Source organism: Pezoporus wallicus, unplaced genomic scaffold, assembly GCF_028554395.1.
Source record: "Pezoporus wallicus isolate ANWC-B61680 ecotype Strahan unplaced genomic scaffold, APGP_CSIRO_Pwel_v1 contig_4684, whole genome shotgun sequence".
In the NCBI taxonomy this organism is placed as follows: Eukaryota; Metazoa; Chordata; class Aves; order Psittaciformes; family Psittacidae; genus Pezoporus; species Pezoporus wallicus.
Window position 1 is genome coordinate 1,592,173 of NW_026637499.1, and position 22,260 is coordinate 1,614,432.

Below are 22,260 nucleotides of genomic sequence, written 5' to 3' on the forward strand. Positions count from 1 at the left end.
CTGTCCCATCTTCCCTGTGTGTAATCCCAGAAAAACACCCCAAAAAGCCACAAAGATGGCTTACACCTAGTTGTTCAGTTGATTTGAAGTCACTCCTGTCCAGAATCCATGTGTCTTCCCAGGGCCTTCCACATGTTTGCATAAGGCATGCACCCATTGAACAAACACATCAGGTAGCCAAGCACATTTGCAGCTATCGAGCAAGAAATTATAGTTCATTCAATCAAAGGTTTTCATTTGATGCAGCCTCAATTAACAAAGGAGGCATTGCCACATCTGCCCGCAAGTTCAGCAATGTCCACAATTCAACTTAGATTCCTGCTATATTTCTGCAGCCTTTGATAGAGTAAAGATTGATTACAAAAAATAAGCAGAAAGAGTGACCTCCTTCAGACTTTGCCAATGGTATTTCAGTTAGTATTTTATAATCACTGTTCAACAGAGGAGTTGCTCTCTGCTTATGAATATAAAAATTATCACCTTCTTTGACTAATAAAATCAATAAAGGCTCCTATCCTTTGAAAAGGCCAAAAGCCTTCTCTCTGTTCTTAATTACACAATCTGGTGCAATAATAACCTTCAAAGTTTTATACAAGTCCTAATCATATCTTACAGAACACCTTTACGCTCAGCAGGTTCCACAAACTGTGGCCTGGATTTGGAAAGCATCTTTAGGTATGGGTGGACTTGAATATGCATGGCACTTTTTGAAGAGCATTTTGTAGTGTTTCACCAACATTGGGTTAGTAACACAATTTAAAGGCTGTCATTTCTGGCCTTGCCATATAGCACCATGCCTTCAGTAAGGCATTTGCACTCACTAAGAACCAGACTCTTGTAGCTGATGAGCATTTCGAGATAACTTTTATTAAAACCCACATTTCTCGGAATGTTTAATTTCTTATACATGTGTTGGAACATAGTGGATAAAAGTACGTCTCGATATCCTCTTGTTACAACAGGGTTAGCTATGAATATCCAGAGTCAATGTTCCTATAGCTGGTGGTGATGTAAGTACCAAATATCACTTGCTTAACCTTCAGTCCATCTGGGGTGTCAGTATTAACTTACTCAATGGTAGAAGTGGGATCAAAATTCATAATCTTGTATGAAGAGATACTGCTTCTGCCTTTCTAATATCTACTGTCCTTTCCTGGAGTTACATTTATCAGGATTACTCGCTTCTCAGGCGAGTTATCTCTGTCAAGCTTGAATGGCTATTCTCACAGGGTACCCAGAGACATGTGAGCTAATTAGCTATCATCCTACATTTGATGATGACGAGCATCCATTGAGAACCTTCCATCCCCGTGGATCTCAAGGAGCTTCACATATTAAACAAACCTGCATATGCCAAGCACAGGGATTACCTCTTCATAAATGAGTGGCAACCAGTTTTAAGTCGAATCACTCGACAGTTTAACAGCAGGCAGCGGAGCTATGCAACAGTTCACGGCAGGGAGTAAGGAGTACCTTTACGGGATGATTAACTTGTCTAAGAAAATGATGTCTCTGCAGATCTTTCGTTTCACATGTAGCTGCCACCAAGAACCCTGTAACAGAGCAGGCATGAAATAGGGCTAGGGGATCCTCTTTAACCATTGCCCATGTATAGAATCCCTACAGGCATCATAGGTATATATGTCGACTTAGGTTTTGGTAACGATATCTCAAAGTTGGCATTTTTGATTGAATCCAGCCCTTTCTTAGGCAAAAATATTTCTAAACATGGGTCTTTTTGTATGAAAGAATGTCCTTCAGTGCATTGAAAGCTGTTTGGGGTTTCCCTGTCTCCCTGAAGCAGTGCCAACAGACGAATGAGCTAATGCTCTGTTGGATATTTTTTCCTATGCTCAATTCATCTCAATGAGGAATCTTAACTGGTGTTATGTAGCCCTGAGTTGTGTTGTATGGATGAGTCCTTTGACTCCCTTAGACATTTTGGAAGCATCTGTTTTGGGGTGAATCATTAAATCTTCAGGAGTTTCAGGTGTGCAGTTTCATTTGGAGATGACTTGGCTCTAGCCTTGCATCCCCTACCAACCAAAATGCACAACTGCAATTAGGAAGAAAGATTAGAATCCTGCAGGCCTTTGTACCCCCCTCCCTTTCTCAGCATGCAGGTGAAGATAATAATTTGTGCACAGTATCAATAGATGAAAGAGCTGCCTAAATACTGAGTGCTATTGTAGGACAAGACTCAGTGGGTGTGAATCTCTGCAGCCCCACTGAAGATGATGAAACTGCTGATTTTTACCTGCTACACATCCAGGCCTTTTAATGTTTATTATTGTTACCACCTGAACCTGAGTTGCAGCTCTCCCCCATGTTTACTCATCGCTGACCTTATCACATCTGCTTTCATTTGCTTCCTATCCGAACAATTTATATTTCACCCCCTTGGAGCTTTTTTGGATGAGACTCCTTTCATCTCTCATCATAATGTTCAATAGTGACATTTCCATTTGCTTCCCTTTTCATAAGGTTCCTTTTTGAAAACAGGATCTGACCTCTCTCTTTGTATTCTCCCATCAGCCAAGAATCACTTTGTGCACAAATTTAATTGACTTATTACATCTTTACAGAATGTGGTTACTTTAGTTTTGTGCGTGTTCTGTTTGTTTGTTTGTTAATTTCTGGGTCTTTGAGAACAAGATTATGCAATTGCCAGAGCCTATTTCCAATTACTATTGAATCTTTCAATTGAACTGAATTTCATTGTGAGATGGAAAATAGAATGAACTGAAAATTCGACTGAAAACACATCAGTATTGTTGGATACACGCATTAGTGCTAATATAGAATTTATCAGCTTATTTTCTCTTCTGGAGCAATGTAAGGAGGGGAAACATCAAATAAACAAAAGCCAGTAGAGTGTTTTTCTTCTCTTTCATTAAAAGAAACATCTGTATCGCACTGAACTAAACCTTATTTGTCCTCTTTTGATGAACATAAAACCCACTTGATCTTGTTCTTCAGTCCTCAGATGCAGTGAAAAACTTCAGCCCTTTTCAAGAGATCTCCAACACTACTGTTACTGAGCTAGCTCCTGATCTGGTATAAACTGGCCAATGACTGTTGATCTGAGGGAGTGAGACTGATTTAGGCCTGTAGAGAATCTGATCAGTCGTGGACCACAACAGTGACTGGTGCTGGTGGCATCTTGTGCAGAATGAAAACGGGTTGCTTCCGTGTCAGACCTAAAGAACCAATTGGCACAAAACCTGGTTTAGGTGTTTAGGTTACATAACATTGCTAGGTTTGTGGAAAGGTGTGATATTTCCTGGAAAGTAGAGTATGGTGGAGAGCTAAGTGACTGTAGTCTCTTTCTGCTATAAGCTTGCTTAGTGCTGCATGTCCTGTGCTATGTGGCAGAGAGCCCCTGTTCCTCTGGGCTACTGAGACCATCCTTGAATGGGTGGATTGGACCTGTGTGGTCTGACTCTTCTTTACTGTATAGTTGCTTTATAGGTCCCAAGAGGGCTAAATACATATGGTCTGAGAGAGGGATTGAGAATGTGACTTTGCCTTGTAGGAATACATTTGAAAGTAGCAATTCCTCCTCTTTAACTCCTTTGAGGGACGGACTGATGGCCCCACACACCATCAGGCTTGGTCAGATCAAAGCTTTCCATGAGGAGAGGAGCGAACTGTAGAATGGTTTGGGCTGGAAGGGACCTTAAAGCTCATTCAGTTTCAACCCCTTGCCACAGGCAGGGACACCTTCCACTAGAGCAGCTTGCTCCAAGCCCCTGTGTCCAACCTGGCCTTGAACACTGCCAGGGATGGGGCAGCCACAGCTTCTCTGGGCACCCTGTGCCAGCGCCCCAGCACCCTCACAGGGATGAACTTCTTCCTAATAGCTAATCTAAATTTGCACACGTCATTCTGTATTGCTTCATGGAATACCCTGCCAGGTTTTGTCAGCTGGTGGTGTTTAAAAAACCCACCAAACTCCCAGATGTACATACCCTTGCTCCCTTTTCGAAGCTATGTGACCTCCCATAGCATCCTGAGGTAGGGACTGAATTGTGTGTGGCTTGAAAAGGGGCCTGTTTCATTTATTTGAGACCACTTGCACAATCACTATGTAGTTTGCCCATAGGTTATTCTGATATAAGACAGTCTGGGGTCCTTTCTGCTCTCTCTTTTTCCACCCACACCTTTACAGACTTCTCTTCTAAACTCCCGATTTCTCTCTTTCCTGAGCCTGTGATTAGTAAGGTTTTCCTTGCACATCAAGTCTTTGATCCTTGCTCCTTTTCTCTGCACATTTTCCATTTTTAGTTACCTTTTTTTTTCCCCCTGAGACGGGGAGACTGGAATTACATGCAAATTGGAGCTTCAGGTGAACTGTAGATTTATACAGTAGCACAGCTGTGCTTCATGTTTTCCTCTCTGATACAGCAGCAGTTCCTGCTATTTTATTTGCTTTTCTGAGCATTTCTGAGCACTAAACTAACATTTTTATAGAACTGTATGCAATGACTCCAGCATCCCATTCCTGACTGGAAATACAGTTGAGCTTATTTTCCCCGTGTACATTACTTAGCACTTAACAGCATTGAATTTCAGCTGTCATTCTACCACTGAATCACTCTGGATCTCAATAGTCTTCTGTGATTCTCTGTAGTCAGCTTCAAATTCAACTATGCTCAGTTATTTGTTTCTTCCAGTAACTTCATTTTGTCATGAATCCCCTTTTCCAGCCCTTTTTGAATATGAATATGTTTGCTACTGTCCTTGTAAGTGGTTAACAGGAAAACTTTTCTTGTCTTACCAGGAAGTTATAAATTCTTTACAAGCTTTTGGATGTTACAATGAGAGGCTGGTTTTGAGTTTTAATTCGTGAGCACTGCATTGACTACATAATCCTTATTGATTCATTTCTTAATAACTCAGAAGACCCCAGAATGATCTGTGAGGCAGGACTTTCTTCTACAACATCTGATTTCATTCTTCTCAAGAATGGTGTGTCTGTGTGTTCACCGATTCTGTCTGGTTTAGCTTCTAATAGTACGCCCTGGTGCAGCAGCAAGACCTGTTGATGGGGACTGTGGCATCAACTCCAGAGAGTGTTTTAAGGATGGAGTTGCATTTTCCAGTTTTCCTTCTCGTGTGGAGCCTGCTTTCTACTGAGGTCAGAGATGGTTCATGCACACCTCTGCATGACTGCCTCTCAAGGAAGGTTCAACATGGGCTGGAAGCTCTCTGTTTCAGGCCTTGAGACCTCACATTTGTCACAATCTGGTTTCTCTTCATCCTTATCTTTCGGTTATGGGGAGAGCAGTGACTGCTTTTTTAATCCACTTGTGGTGGTTTGTTACTGCACCAGGCACAAGTTGTATTCACAGAGCGAATTGAGATTGTGTGCTTTCTGAGGATGAGGGTTTGCCTGCTCTACATTTTCTCTGACAATTTACAGACTGAACAAGTAATATTTGTTCTTGAGGCTTCCTCCCGATGGAAAGAGAAGCAGAGCTGTGAGCAGCAGGAGCTTTAAGAGTCCTTCAAATCGCAGACCCGCTTCACTCCCTTTTCTTCCTGAATCATTTGTCCAGCAGACTCAAGAACCGCACAAATGTGGATTATCCCCCAGCTGAAGAGGCTTTTACCTTTAGCTGGTATAAATCAGAACAACTCCAGAGAAGACTTTTCTTGAGCTAAGGACCGCTTTCACGCAGGCCACTTGTACCTGTGGATCAATAAAAATAAAAAGAAATTGTATATTTCTTTTTTAAATGACACAAATCCCACAGCTCTGACAAAAACCTTTGTATCATTCTGGCAATCCCAGACAGCCTTAAACTCATGCTGCCCAGCTGTCTTTAGGAGAGATGTCTGTGTTTTTGCTTGGTAGGTTCGTTTTAAGGTTGCTTGCCTCAGTAAATGCCCGTGTGGATCAGGGTATGGTCCAAACCCAAACAAACGTAAATGGTCAGTTCAAATGGGCATGATAATGGTCATGTTCTCACTAGATTAACAGAGGAACTAAATCTCTTGGTAAAGTGAAAGGTTGGAAACTGGCCCCACTCTTAAAGAATTTGTAAGTCAATGGTAAGACAGGAAGTTTTCCTGTTAACTGCTTACAGGGACAGTAGCAAACATGTTCATCATATTCAAAATGGGCTGGAAAAGGGGATACATAACAAAATGAAGTTAGTGGAAGACACAAAATAACTGAGCATAGTCAAATTTGAAGCTGACTATAGAGAATCGCAGAAGACTGCTGAGATCCAGAGTGATTCAGTGATAAAATGACAGATGCAATTCAATGCTGTTAAGTGCAAAGTAACGTATATGGGGAAAAAAAAAACCCTAACATTCCAGCCAGGAATGGGATGCTGGATTCATTGTGTATAGTCTATCATCTACTGATTTGGTCGATAATCTGAGGGCTGCTCTCTGCAGAGCTCTCTCATCCCATTTCACCAGCATAAATTTCACTTCCAGGATTAGAAAAGCTTCTATTTTCTTAATAGATGTTCCTTAAATGAGAAGCCAACCTGTGCAAAATGCCTTTTCCTTATGGGTCAGGATCAGCCTTGCCAGTCCTTGCTATCCCACGCTGATTCTTTCCCAGCTACTTGAAAGTCTCATCACTCTCTAGTGGGGAGCCTTAAATATTTCCAGTGACACTTCCTTGGCCTCTGGTAATTTAATATTATTAACCTGGTATGTTATTAAAGTGACAGGAGATGTCTCCCTTTCACAGGTACACTTTCCTGAAATCTCATTTGAATTTTTATTACTTTATTTTGAGGGGCAGCTAGTGGAGCACAGAGCAGGCAGGGAGGGCACAGGAGGGAAGAACTGGGTATGAAGATACTCTGTGTAGATTATTGGTTCTGGCATAGTTCTTTCCACTATAGTTTACTTTAGAATTCAAAGTATTTCTTAGTTTGACTGCTCAAACTAAGAGTGTTTCTAATAAAAGTGTCTCTTTTCTGAGACTTCAGCCCATTTCAAAGGCATAACCTGGGGGGAAATGGGCTTTTGTGTGCTTTGCAAATGCCGCAAATTTTATACTGTGCCCAGATCTCAGTCTGAATCTTCTTAAGTTTCTTTTTACAGCTGTTGTAAGAGAAATCTAAAGCACATAGTGAAAATCTATAAATTTAGGACAATGCAGGAATAAACAACCAGCATAGATTACTGACATTAAAGTAATGTGAATGGAGTCGCATTACTTCCCTCTTGCTGCACAGATCATCTACAGGGGTTTGCACAAATACAACGGGGACTGATTTGAACCACCCAAAACAAGCATAGCTCCAGAATGAGATCTCTGCTTACAGAAGGTCCATAAATGTTCAAATATGTGTTGAAGGTTTTGTTCATGTTTTGTGGGAAGACTGACTCATCTGGGGAGAAAACTGTCACGATGTGTTCTTTTTGGCTCTAGAAGTGTGGAAAAGCTGAGATTTATTCTAACCAGTCATTCAGGAAAGCTGCATTACTATATCTCTATCATCATGGAACTTAATTTTGACTTCTTCCTATCTTTCCATACTAGTCTGTCATGAATATTAGTTTTAAGGAAATTTGAACAAATATCAACTTCTTCATGTTTATGAAACAGCCCCTTTGCATTTTCCAATGGCTATTTGGTTCAGTACTTTCATCCAAGCCCATCTCAGTGCTTTGTTCATTAAAACAATCTCTCTTTGAAAGGCTATTTAAAGGTATTTCCTTTGTCTATGGCTTACCAGCTCCTTTCCATCTGCCTATCTCAATATTGGCACATTGGTATTTTACAGCTGCTGAAAACTTTTCAAGCTGAGAAATGGTATCTTATACTGCCAGGGCTTCATTCTTAAACAAGACATTCATGACTTTTCCATCAGGCTTTAAAACTGGTTTTGCAACAAAACCCTCCCATTCAGGTTTATTTTTACCTTTCCCCTGTATATAATCTCCAAAATCACTTTAGAAAAATACTGTATCAAAAGCTGATATTAAACTCTCAAGTGCCTGGCAAATGATTTAAAGCAACAGCTCACACTGGGGTAAACCCCAGAGATTTCTTTTGTAAAGTTCCACCTACATAATCTCTTAGAGGTAGATTTTTTAAAGCTTACTATTTACTTCAGTCTGGAGACATTTCTTTGCTTTTATGGCTTATCTATTTTCTGTCCTCCAGTTCTTTTAGATAGGAACGTTGCTGTTTCCCTACTGTTTCATCCTTTTCTCTTGCTTAGCAGTTTCCTTTGCTGTCATCCCATGCACATGCAAAGCATGAGCAACCCACTTGCTCTGTAGCTGGTCACTGTAGAAAAGACTATGATGTACACCTGATAATGAAGAAAAACAGTTCTGGGAAAGGCAGGCAGTGCAGGTCTTGCTTTGCTGCAGGACAATACCTGTAGCCCAGGAGCAGTAGGCTGGTCTGATCCATGGCTGATGCAAAGTGATAAAGTGTCAGTGGATTTACTTGCTGAAACCTCCTTTAATTGAGTATTTTAACATCCTGTCTTTGATAAGGTGTCGAGCAGAAGTTGCCTTATGTGACCAGTGTCATTCTCTCTGGTAAGAGACTCAGTATTGCTTCTCTCCCAGGCAGCCATGGGAGGATGCATCAGGGAGGGCTCAAGCAGCATTTCAGACACTTGTCCTTCTCTGGACTACAGCAAACACTCCCTTATAATTCATGCAATAACTGAGAGTAAAGAAAACAGCCTGAAGCAAACTGAACATCTGGACATTGTTATATGTCAGAAGAAGTACAGGTTTTGTAAGCCTCACAAACCCAAATTGCTATCACAGGCTTCTGCTCAAAACTAAATGTTGCTGCGGAGCTAGGGAGGAAGTAACATCAGTATGTGTGACGGAAGTGTGACATGTTATTTTCTAAGGCATTTATGTAAAAGGCATTGCTAATATCTGTATCTACATAGGAAAGATTTATCAGTTACCTCAGTTGAGTTGCAGCAGGTTAAAACAGAAGACCCCCTCTCACTTCCCATCTGAAATCAGCTTTTTATCTGCCCATGAAAAGCTATAATGGTCTCTCTGCCTCCTGCAGAAGTCTCTTCCTGACTTCTGTGCTAATGTCCATGTCATTGCAGTAAGTTGCCATTTATAATCTCTGACTCAATACTTCTTAGTCCTCATCACCACATAACGTGACTTTGGACCGTATTTCTTCAGGAAGAGGCAGTACCTTAAGTTTATCCTTCTGGTTTTGTTTAAGGAGAGGTTACAGAGTGGGTTTTGGTTTGCTTTTGGGTTTTCCCAACTTGTCTAGTGACAAAACTGACATTAAAACAGAAGTCCACTTCTACCAGAGTAGCTAACTCCCTTTGGGTGTTTACATCTTTAAAAATATCCTACATTTAAATGCATGCCTTATGTTGCATTGAAAAAGTTCACTCTTTAGCAGGAAATTCTCATTTATTTTTAATGCTGAGTCCCTAAAAAGCCAGATTTTGAAAGGAACAGAAAACTAAGTGGAAGTGAAGTGGTATGTGTTCTTTTTGAATCAGTCTGATGCCAACATCAAGAAATCCTATAGTCACTTTCAAGCGAAACCTTTCCTTTCACCCCACATACTCTCTGGGAAGCAGTTCCCCTGTTTTGCCTTGCTCAGACGAGGGCTCACAGGCAGAGGTGTACCCCCTCTTCGTGCAGTGCCCCAGTGCTGTGTGATGTTTGTGACCCCTGACAGTCTCACCTCTTCTTCCCTGCTGTACAACCTTTTCCCAACACACCTCTGCTCTTTCACCATACCTCATAAAGTCCTTTCTTTTGTTTCCCTTTGAAAGCTTTCTGCTCTCCAACGAATAAGTATCTTTGCATGTTAATCCTTTACCTTGCATGCAAGGTGCAAGCAGTTTCTCACCCCTTCTCTCGCTCAGATACATGGAAAACATGTATTTAGTTCAGCCATGAATGTGCATTGTCTCCTTCCACAGTGGTGCACTCTGTGTGGTCTTTCCACCTTGTTACAGCCTCTCCCATGCTTTACTCCCTGCCCTGACCACAGACTAGCTGTTCAAGCACATCACCACGCTATCCTGTACACACCCTCTGGCTGCTCACTCTGTACCTAGCAAGCATGTTCAAACACAGAGGAGGTTTATGTCTCCACCATCCCAGACATTCATCCCTCTCCAGATTTCCCCCACGTGTGATGGGGAGGTGTAATCTCCCTCCTTAGAGCCATTGCCTGCTTGCACAGCTTCCAGCAATGCACCTGCATCTCCCCTTGCATATATACCACACTTCCCTGTCTCTCCTGCTTCTCTCCACCTACTATTTCAGATTCCTAGACATCCCTGCGGCCCATTACAGTAATGATGATGTCCAACCAATGCTCCAATCCCTTTTCAAACCCATTGCTGTTATGCAAGGAAAGGTGCTAGGTGCATCAGCCATCCCCAAGCACATAATGGATACTGCATTTGCCTACGCTTACTGTACTTCCAGTATCTACATCAGTGCTTTGTAAAGCCCTTTGGGATACTGTGAACATGAAAGAGGCTATAAAAAAACCAAACCTTATTCTATTCTAGAACAGTGCTTTTAAGTCCTTTTATCACAGAATGAGGCAAGGCTTGAATTGAGCCCAGAAATAGCAATTTAAAGTTTTCATGAAAGACTAGAACAGTGTATGTTTGGTATATTTTAACATAATCTGAGAACACTAAGTGCACTAAAAGCATACCACTTATTTGTGGGTGGGGAAGCGGAGAGGAGGGGGAGAAATCTAAGTGCTTGTTTTTCTTTGGGATTTCATTTATTACAGAATCTGACAGAGATCTATCAGGATGACAAAGGAGAGGGGCAGAAAAAAAACAGCCTCATAAAGGTCTCTATTTGTTAGAGGAAAGTAACAGCCTGTTTCTGTTGTTTGAGTGTGGAGAGTTATTTAGGGTGTGATCTGAAACTAGTTCTGCAGCTGAAGAACATAAGGAGAAAGCTTCAAGTTTTAATACCACATACCAAAGCTAAAAGGTTATGTGTTAAACACAGTCAGTGGCAAGGTGGCTGCAAGGAAGTGGCTGGCTGCCGATGGCATGGGTTTAATCCAGGGCCTTTGGATCTAAGGGCAGGCAGTAGAAGATGGCATGGGAACAAATAGAGGTTTCAGATGATCTAGGATTCAGGCAATCATCTCCAACAGTGCATTGGATCCATGAAAAAAGAAGAAAAGGGGATTTGTAGTGTCTGGATTATGTGCCCCAGACCCTTTCATATCTCCTCTCCTCCAATGTCGCACCTGCATATGGACACCAGAAGAGCATCGTGTACTCAAGCTTCACTGCTCTATCAAACTTTGTTGTACTGACAAAGTGCAACAGTGATTTTTATATTGATTTTAGCAACAATTCATTTTAGCAATTATATAAAATTCTAGCAACAGTGATTGTATATTAATTTGGGCTTCTTTGCTAGAAGTCTTGCATAGTACTGACTTAGAGATACGTTTATCTACTGCAACTCCCAAAGGCAAAATTGGTTATGATAAAGCCCCATTAATTAGTGCTTGCTGAACTCACCAAGTTAGTCAGCTTTTAATCTGTTTAGTGTATTTTGTATTAGTGTAGCTCTAACTTTTAAAATCAAAACATTTTACAATATTGAGTCAAAGGCTTTGCTAAAGCCAAGTCCATCAATGTGATTATCAGTCCAACTTGGAATCTCCCCAAATAATTAAGTCAGGTTTATTTGATAAAAGCTATTTTCCATAAAATCATGTTGACAGTCATTAATTCTATTCTTACCCCTTAATTCTTTATTAATTGGATCCACTATTAGCTCTTCCATTATTTTCGCTGTATTTCTGTCAGGATAAATTATCCTTCCAGAGTAACTCGTAATCCCATATAGCGTTTTATTTAATGTGACATTGATATCAGAGCATCCTGCTACCTGTCTCTTACTATTTATTACTTTTATTAGCATTTATGTGGTATCTTCCAAACTGTTTCTTAATGTAGGTTTTTAATATCCAGACTGATCTGTAATAGTTGGTGGACTTAAATGAGCTCCTCACCTTCCTGACCATGAGTAGTCTTCAGTCGAAAGGCTGGTGTCACAGCAAAATCAACTTCTTGTTTGTTATGTGCCTTGTAGCAGATTTACCCTTGCTCTGTTCGTATCTTCATGCCCTGTGTCCTGGGTTCAGCAGTAGCAGTCATGTTTCTTCTTCTTGGTAGCTGGTGCAGTGCAGTGTTTTGACTTTCGGCCTGGGAACAGAACTGATAGCGATGTTTTGGTTTGGCCAAGGACTTTGTGAGGCTCATGCTCTGCCAGGGAGGAGGGGAAGCCGGGAGGAAGCAGAGACAGGACACCTGACCCAAACTGACCAAAGAGGTATTCCATACCGCAGCACGTCATGCCCAGGATGTAACTGGGAGTTAGCCGGAAGGGCTGGGAGACTGCAGGGTTGGAGGAGGTATCAGTCGGTGCTTGGTCGGGCTGAGGGGGGCAAGTTATCGGTCGGCTGGTGCTGAGGTGTTGTACTCTCTTCCCTTGTTATTTCCTTTATCATTATTATCATTGGTGGTAGCAGTAGTGATCTGTGTTATACCTTAGTTACTAAACTGTTCTTATCTCAACCCGTGGGAGTTGCATTCTTTTCGATTCTCCTCTCTGTCCCTCCGGGAGTAGGGGGAGGGAAAGAAGGGGGGGGGAGTGAATGAACGAGTTACCTGACTGGGTTTAAACCACGACAATTCTTTTTGGCGTCCAACGTGGGGCACGAAGGGTTGAGATAACAACAGATCTGACCGGATTAATAGTCACTCGTCGCAATGCTGATTTATTGGCTCTCAGAGTTGTTCTTGTTGATCTCACAGCTTCAGAATGTTGTAACTTAGAGCCGGTAGTTGCTGTGTTAGTGTTTATCAAGTGTGGGGCCTGGGCTAAGGTTCTTGTCTCACTGTACTTTATGGCAATGACTTGTAATACGGGCGGGCCCCAGCAGCAGGGCGGGACGGACGTGGCCGTGGACTTGTACCTGGCCGTCCGGCTGCTCTTCACCGGCCTGGCCCTCACCCTACTCTCCATCTTCGTGAGGCTGCGGGGAGCCGAGGGGGAGCGGCCCCGGGAGCCGGCGGCAGCCGAACCGGCCCGGGAAAGCGGCCCCGGGCACCAAGCGGCGGCGGGAGCGGGGCCGGAGGCCGCGAGGGGACGGCTGCCGGTGGAGGAGGTCGGGGCGGTCGAGGAGCGGAAGGAGGCGGCTGCCGAGCAGCGGGAGAAGGCGGCGGAGGAGCCGAGCCCCGCGGCCGAGCCGAGCCCCGCGACGGCCGAGAGCATTCCCCGGCAGCCGCCCGCCGAGCCCCAGGAGGATGCAGGAGACCACGCAGCATTTCCCAGCAAGGCAGAGGAGGAAGAGCTGGACTCAGGAAAAGAGAAGCTGGTGGTGGGAGAGCCGACAAGCACAGCAGCTACACCAGCCCCAGTGACAAGTACAGCAGCATCAACTGAGAGTTCTGAGGGTTTTGAATGGCCTTTGGGTATCCTTGGGACCTGCCTGCTGATTGTGATGGGGATCAGCATGTTGGCACACACACAGACTGTGTTTTACCCACAACCATTTTGTCTGATCTCAAAAGTTAAGCAGCGTCAGGTTTGGGTCGTGTCTGGGGTTAGACGACAATATAGGGGGACCAAGAGGTTTTCCCCAAGGCTGGACAGCCATGAGTGGCAGGGTGTGTGGGACAGTATGGGCAAGTATCTAGTCCACTGGGCCCCTCCAGTGCTTTGGAAGCATTGGAGATGGAAGGCAGCTGTGTGGAGTCCCCAGCAACAAGCTGCAGAAACTGCTGAAGGGGACAGTGAATTATTTTGAGCCTGGTGGGCCCATGGCACTTCAGGCCATCAGAGCAGAGATGCAACACAGAGATGGACTCATGATCGAGGGGTGGACTTAGCAATGGACACTATTGCCCAGGTTATTCATGAGTGTGAACACTGCACACAGTCTCTCCTGCTCTGGAAGACTGTTACAAGAGATGGAGCCTGAAATCATGGACCAGATGGACTCAGCAGCTTTATAGCTACTGGTCCATGCACTTAGATAAGAGTGATGGTATATTGAAAATGTGGGATCTGAGCATGACGTGAATGGTATGGAATAAGGGGTGGATAATGTCCTGGGTTCAGCAGTAGCAGCCATGTTTCTCCTTCTTGGTAGCTGGTGCAGTGCAGTGTTCTGACTTTCGGCCTGGGAACAGAACTGATAGCGATGTTTTGGTTTGGCCAAGGACTCTGTGAGGCTCATGCTCTGCCAGGGAGGAGGGGAAGCCGGGAGGAAGCAGAGACAGGACACCTGACCCAAACTGACCAAAGAGGTATTCCATACCGCAGCACGTCATGCCCAGGATGTAACTGGGAGTTAGCCGGAAGGGCTGGGAGACTGCAGGATTGGAGGAGGTATCAGTCGGTGCTTGGTCGGGCTGAGGGGGGCAAGTTATCGGTCGGCTGGTGCTGAGGTGTTGTACTCTCTTCCCTTGTTATTTCCTTTATCATTATTATCATTGGTGGTAGCAGTAGTGATTTGTGTTATACCTTAGTTACTAAACTGTTCTTATCTCAACCCGTGGGAGTTGCATTCTTTTCAATTCTCCTCTCCGTCCCTCCGGGAGTAGGGGGAGAGAAAGAAGGGGGGGGAGTGAATGAACGAGTTACCTGACTGGGTTTAAACCACGACACCCTGTAAGCATGGTCTTTTCATCCTTCCCTTCCTTTTTCATTCCATTCTTCCTTAAAATATTTTCTTCAGTTACCACACATTTTTGTTAGAACTTCTTTGTATCAATGCTACTTATCAGCCCCTGGCTAGGACTGGGGATCCCTGTAGCCATCCCTAGCCCTGTTTTTGAATTGGTGGGGTAGCTCACATATCTACACGACTGTGTATTTAGTACTTCTGGTTTCTCTCTCTGCAAGAGGTCCTGCTCTTGCAGTCAGATGCAATACTCATACACAGAGCTGCTCTAAGGCAATGTGCTTTTTGCTTGGATTTTGAGCCCTCTTACCTTCCAGATCTGTGTGCTGATGGACACGGCTGTTCCTGTGCCTGGCTTCCCCCACACTGTGCACATTAACTGCCTGGATTTATTTCTAAACCAGGACATAAAAACCTCTGAAACCTGTTCAGATCCCCTCCCTTCTTCCTAAATCACCAGCTTTTTCCTGTTACAGACATTAGTTTTGTCTTAGAGATAGAAGTGAAGGGGTAATAGTTCTTCCCCACTAGAGTATACAACCTATTGTTAAAATTCTGTGATTCCAGTAGTGAGGACTAGATCATCTTCATACTTCAAAATACAAATCAACCTGAAGCTTACTCCAAGCATCCTCTAAAGGCTTTCCTCAGAGCCGTCTCTTTATGCTGCAGTCTATAAACTGTTATTGAATAGAATTGCCCTTTTCCCCATCATTATTAACAGTTTGTCATCTCTGCTTTATCATCACCAGCCATAGCATGTTGTGAGAGGCTGACGCTATTGTTAGGTTTTCCTTTATCCCTAAAATACTTTAAAAACTCTCTTCATTTTCTTTGGCTCTGCCAAAGATGGATTTTTCCAGCCACTGTTTTTGTCTGTACTAAAATACATTGTGTTTAAAAGAGTTAATGGATGTTAATTTCAGATGTGGATTCCTCCTTTCATATAGCAGCCATCACCATCATCATAAAAATATGGGGAAATGGCACTTAGGTATTTATATTTCCCTTGTCACTGCAGGTCTCCGTATAGTATTAGTCAATACTATTATCTTGGTTAATCTTGAATGTCACAAGCACTGGAGTTTCTACTACTTCTCCACAGAGATATGTCTGGAATCTAACAGATACTCCTTTTTGGTTTTATTTTCCTTATGATAAACTCATATTTTTTACTCCAGTGAAGTTTCACCACATCTACACTGTTGTAATTGAGGGCAAGATTTGGCCCTTTGTCATCAATGGAATTATAGCAGAGATGAATCTGTTCACTTAGATCGTAAAATCTTTCCTTGTAAATCAATCCCTCCAGTTCCTAAATCATTGCTGAAGATGTTCTTTGAGTTCCCTCCAAGTTGTCAATACATTGTTGATGCTGAGATACTCAGAACTGACTGTATGTTTGTCTCATTGCGGCCAGAGGGAGGAAAAAAATGACCTCCCTTGACAAGAATTTATCTATATCCTAAATAACCCTGTTCTCCTGTTATTTGCTGCCATATTAACCTGATGTGCTAATGTGTGATTTATTCTTATCCTTGCTGAATAATTCACTTCCTGAATAGCTGCAATCCAGGTGCTTTGGATTTGTTCATTTTGTTGTGCAACTGTGATGTTTTCTGCCTGTTTTTATTGCAGGGTGACCAGCTGCTTCCTATTTTTGTACTTGGGCATTTTGCTGATTTTTCACCTTAGACAAACAACCTTCCCTTTTTGGTTTAACCTCTAAAATGTAGTTAACAATGTGGCCAGGCTGCACTTCCCAGTTCTGGTTACAAGCCTTATAATGTTTGTATTTAAAAAGGATGTTTTGGCCTTCCAATGAAAAGTGTTTGGCCTCTAGTTACTTCCCAGCACTCTCAGAGATGAATCCAAAGTATATTTAAGTATATTGAAGTATATAATAACACTTCCATTGATCTGGTCTTTCAGTGTCTCTGTCACCATGTGCCTCTTCCCTCATGAGACACAGGGCTACATCCTCTCAGCGTAAATCAGCAAGCTTCTCTTAACACTGGAACTGGCTAGCACAATGACTCATTAACTGCAAAACTAGTTTGAAAGGGGAGATCAATGCATTTTTTTTGCCTTATTTACCCCCCCTACCCCACCTCCCCCTTGTTTTAACTTTCCCATGATTTTTCCATGTCTTCCCTCCTACTGGAGAGCCTTGCTTGGATTGCTTCCAGTATCTGAAGGGGCCTACAAGGATGCTGGAGAGGGACTCTTCATCAGGGACTGTAGTGATGGGACAAGGGGTGATGGGTTCAAACTGAAACAGGGGAAGTTTGGGTTAGGTATAAGGAAGAAGTTCTTTACTGTGAGAGTGGTGAGGTGCTGGCACAAGTTGCCCAAAAAAGGTGGTAAATGCTCCATCCCTGGCAGTGTTCAAGGCCAGGTTGGATGGATTCTTGGATGACATGGTTTAGTGTGAGGTGCCCCTGCTCATGGCAGGGGTTGGAACTGAATAATCTTAGAGTCCTTTCCAACCCAAACCATTCTATGATTCTATGAGTCCACCCTCAGCCTGTCTCTCCTTGGGTGACTAAATCAGACAATTTTATTTCTGCTGCTTGTGGTCTTTCTTAAGCTGACTGCCAGCAAGCACTGATGTGAGCATGGGGAATGGGCTGAGAAGAGGGGAAGCATCTCCAAAGAGGAGTGGTGAAACAGAGGAAAATTCTGGGACTTCTCTTTGAAAGAGCTGTGATGAAGGTTAAGCTCGAGCCAGCTGGCCCCTCTGGCTGGCACCGCTGATAGACAGAACCTTTATCAAGTGTCAGCAAAGACATATGACATTTATCACCGTGGAAAGCCGGGTGCTGCTGCACTGACAGTGCATATTCAATACACGCCACCTCCACTGTATTGAGATCCCTTAATGGCATGATTTTCTTGCTGAGATCAGGACAGCTCTTCCTTCTGCTTCATCTCCACTTCTCCCTTCAGTTTCTTTTTGCAACTTTTTCTAGCTTGCCTCCAGAAGTTTGTTTTTATTCCACCCCCCCATTCCCTATAATTCATTCTATTTTCCTTTTCTATCTTTTTTTTTTTCAGCTCCTTTCCAACATGTCACCCCTTTTCTCTGCCTTTACTCCCACTGAGTCTCTTCCCACGTAACCCAGGAGAGCACCACCAACCCCTGTATCCTCAGGCATGCATGGTGTAACTGCCAAAGAATAATTTCCAGACCTGAGTTATAAAAAATTTCAGGTCGTTTCAGGTCACAAGGCAGGCAAACAGCTGCTGCTCATGAAATCCAGGCTAAAAGGCTGGAATTCCTTCATCAACGGAGCTAAGCCCTTTAAAACAGGTATATTAGGACTGTGAGCCCAGCTTATGGACACATTGCTTGCTGTACAGAGTGCTGCTCAATGGGCAGAAAGGAGATGTGAGACCCTGCAATTAAGTGATTATGTAAATCTAAACAGGGATTTTGTTTTAAAGCATTTTCCAGTATGAAGACGATGCGATTGCAAGAGACATGTGAGCTGCTCTCGGAGCCAAGAAACAGTGCTGGCTTGCCTCTGCAGAATACACGCTTGGGAATAACCGAGCCAGTCACTGGATGTCACCATTGAGCTGCAGAAATGTGGCTTAAAGTTCATTATTCATCTGCTTTTAAAAGCACCGGGTTTTAAGGAAAGAATCTGTTACTGGAAACCCTTCGGTGAGTCAGCACCTTGCTAGGGACTGGACCTTGCTGTTTGCTGGGGCTCGGCATGGATGCCATGCCTGTATGTGGATGAAGTCAATGTGCTCATCCTCAAAGGGAATGTAGTGACCAGGGACCATTCTGAAGCCAGGGAACTGAATTTGATGGTGTTTAAATGAATGTACTGAAACCAGTACTGCCCTAACACACATTCAGTAACCACCAGCACCAAAAGGATGTGGTGACCTACTACTTGACTAGTGTCATGAGAATGAGCACCCCAAAGAGAAGGAAAACAGACTAATTTTCACTTAACTGGAAATGTTCTGTTGTTTCTAGTCTCTTAGGCTCTTATGTAGGAAATTATCTCTGATGATCCAATTAGGAGAAAGGAATAGGGATTTACATGGGACTGAGGATGTACTTATAGCATAGATTAAAAGAAAATTGTGTATATATAAAGGAGAAGGAGGGGAGGCAGCGGAGGAGAGAAAGAAGCCAAAGAAAAGAGAGATCCTTGCTTAGATTCTCTCTCAAGAAATGAGAGAAAGGTAGTCCAAGGATGTGCTGATTTGGTCATTCCCAAACAATAATCCAAACAAGTTCCTCTCCCCCATGCACACACACGTACATGATTGAAAAAAGCATGCAAGGTGCCTTGGTAATCAAGATGTTGACAGCCAGATTAATCGAGGTACCAAGAGAACTGAAGGAATAGAAACTCTTTAATTCCCTGCAGCCAATGTGAAGATTCTGGGTAGTAAAGAAGGAATAGGAATTGCTCACATATGAGCGTGAATTCGACCTGCTTTGGTGTTACTGAAACCTGATGGGAAGATTTACATGACTGCAATGTTAAAAGCACTGGTTACAATCTGTTTTGGAAGCAAAACCAGGCAAACAAAAGTGGGAGGGCTGTATTCTTATGACAAAACTGCCCCTGCCTGTTTCTGAGTCTCTGAGAACTCAGAAGCAAGTGATCTGAAGCAATGTTCTCACACAGAAAGACCAAGTCAGGTCCTGACTACTATTCATTGCAGGCCAGAGAGTGACTTGATTCCTTTGCATATCTCTCTAGTATAGTTAGGAAGTAACAGACTTTAATATGAATGGCATATAAAAGAGATCTCATGCTGCTAGAACTAGAATATCCTTGCCTTTTTTTAAAACACGAAGATGACAATTTCCTAATTTTATAAGTGTTTCATCCAACAGGAGGGAAAATGGTGCTAGACCTCATCTTGTCAGATAAAGAGAATTCAGTCACAGAATTGAAAGTCAGAGCTGTTTAGATGCGAGTGACATAGGCTTGATTACACTTGCTACATGCAAATGGAATTACATCCAAACCACACAGATATGCACATACACAGGGCTGATTTCACAAAGATGAAAGCTGCTGTGAACCCAATCATTTGGGTAAAGGGATTGAAAGCAAAAAGTAAATAACCAGGAACTCTATGACAACATTTTACATGCTTCAAAAATACTATTAACACTAGCAAGGGAAAAAGATCTTCAAAAACCCAAATGTAACAAAAATTGTACTTGAAGAAAGGCAAGTCTGATGTTTAGAGGACAATTGATAACTTGTTATGAAAATGTGACCTAGAAAATAGGTGCAAGTACCAGATTCAAGACAGTCTACGTTCATGTTTGCTTGAAGTATGAATGCAGAATGTGCAGCTATCTCGAAGCCACAGCAGTAGCTCTGCACTAAGTGTTTGTGACAGTTCAGTTTAGATGTCTTCAGACCAGCGAATAAACTGTGTGTGTGGATGAGCCCTCAGTCATTTAGCTGCTCATTGACATTGAAATTCCACTTTGTGTGCCCTGCCAGCCCAACAGCTATGCACCATCTGGTTCCCGCATCCGCTCTGTTGAAGGGACACCAATAATTCCTTGCCTTGGCTTGTGCCAGTTTAGAAGTGAACTTCAGAATGAATGGGAAGTGAAAAGCGAGCTAGCACAAGCATTTCCCAAAACACCCAAGGAGTTCATAAGAGGTAGGGACCAAAACCTTTGTCTGGCCCATAAATGACATTTGTGGAGGTTCTGATTTCCTCCATCCTGGATCCTTATTGAAACCATTTCAATGGGAAATTAAAAGCCTAAACATATCCAACTTCTGGGGCCTAATATCTCTGTGTCTCTTCTTTGTCATGGGATTGTGATATGTTCAGTGGAGACTAGCATATAATGGTATTTTTCTGCCTGTGCTTTAAAACACCCTAGGCTTTAATTAGGATAGCAGCTCTGCTAGAAACGTTAGGTACACTTTGTGATATGGAAAATTGAAGGGCTACTTTAGCCTCTTACAATTCCTGTCTGGTTTTGAATGGGTTGCTCTGAAATACAGTTCTCGGAGTACTTGTGTAAACTAACATGTCTTTAAAAAGAAACTGCCATCCATCTTCTCTATGCCAGGTTGATGGATTGTGAACCTCTGAGTAATATCTCTTAACTGAATGAGCCATCTTAGCACCTCCATGGAGAAAAGAGATGTCACTAGGTGAAACACAATGGATTGATGGGGTTTTTTTGCTAGTAACAGAGGTGAGAAGATGGTTTTCTGCATAATTACAGAATTTGGACTATATTCACTGAAGGAATAGGCAATTAAAAGAATATTTCTCTGACTATGCCCTCTGATAAAGCATATCTCTTTATATTTGCATAAAGATCTTGTTGTGAGCAAGACAGAACCATTTGCTATATTTATGTGTTGCTTTTCATGTCAGACCTGTCCCATCCCAAGCTCTAGGCAAGGAAGAGTATCGCTGGATAGTGGTGAGGCTTACAAAATGAGAGCCCCTTTCCCAAGCACTGCTTCAGTGTTCTGCCTGAGCTGTGCAACCAGAATTTTCACAGTGGTAACTTGGACCGAGCCCAACTTCGAATGTGGATTATTCAGCTCTGCTGCTCCTATCTGCAGGTCCATGCTCCAGCAGTCACAAGAGCTATTTTAAATAAGGACACAGATGCCTAAAACCCTCTTTCAAACTCCAAGATGCAGAACCATGAGTCTGTGTTTGCAAAACTGGTTTCTGCTTTAGGAGAGGGGAAGATTTACAACCCTGAAGTTTAGATAGCTTGTCTTTGAGGTATTCCTTGAGAGTTCACAAGCAGAAATGGTTGTGCATGGGGGCTTCAGGTCCCCTCTTAAACTGTCTCCTGGAAGAGGGTTTTTCTTCACTGACCATACAACATGTAAAGGCTGAGCAACCAACTTAACCACTCCAAGTTAGAGAGTTTAGGTTTAGAAGTATGAATGCCTATTCGGTGTCATAAAACTTCACCCATTGACTGAGAAAGCATCCAGAAGGCATTGACATACGAAAGTACCTCTCACCCCCTGGACAAGTATGTCACCTCAAGCCACAGCTAGCGTGCTCACCAGCATACTGAATGGCAGACTCAGCCCCAGGCAGCATCACTACAGACAGCATTAGTGCAGACTACAGTGACCAGGACCCTTTCCAAAGCAGCATCTTGCCTTTGAACTGGGGACCTGAGGCTGGGAAGTCAGTTTGGTTTCTGGCAACCTGAGAGTTAAAATCCTTGCACTTTTAAAACAAAACAAGTCTAAACCAAAACCCTGTAACCAGAGCAATAACTATGGTTTAATAACTGGGACACGATCTACAGTTGGTGAAATTAAAGCCCTGTTTTCTACTGGCTAGCTGCCAAAGTGAGGCACAAACAAATGCAGAGAAAAGCAGGAAGCAGGTTAATGACATCCCAAACAAAACATAGCAAAAGAAGCGAGAGCAACAAACTTGCCGAGCTGCTACTGATGAGATGAATAAGATTTGAACTGACATATCTGATCCACTTGCTGCACATATTTTATCTGCTAGAGCCAGTCTTTTAAGTCTCCTCGACACAGGTTTGAGCCTCATCCTCCCAGCATCTGTTTTATCCATCC

General features: G+C 42.9%; 1 long non-coding RNA gene across 1 annotated transcript in view; it reads right to left on the minus strand.

Annotated features, from left to right (window-relative positions):
- Positions 1-5,275: 5,275 nt before the first annotated feature.
- Positions 5,276-22,260, minus strand: part of LOC130597435 (uncharacterized) — a 32,584-nt gene continuing 15,599 nt past the window's right edge. Inside the window, exon 3 of the long non-coding RNA XR_008971781.1 lies at positions 5,276-5,695. This is a non-coding gene — a long non-coding RNA (uncharacterized LOC130597435). The remainder of the gene's footprint in view (positions 5,696-22,260) is intronic.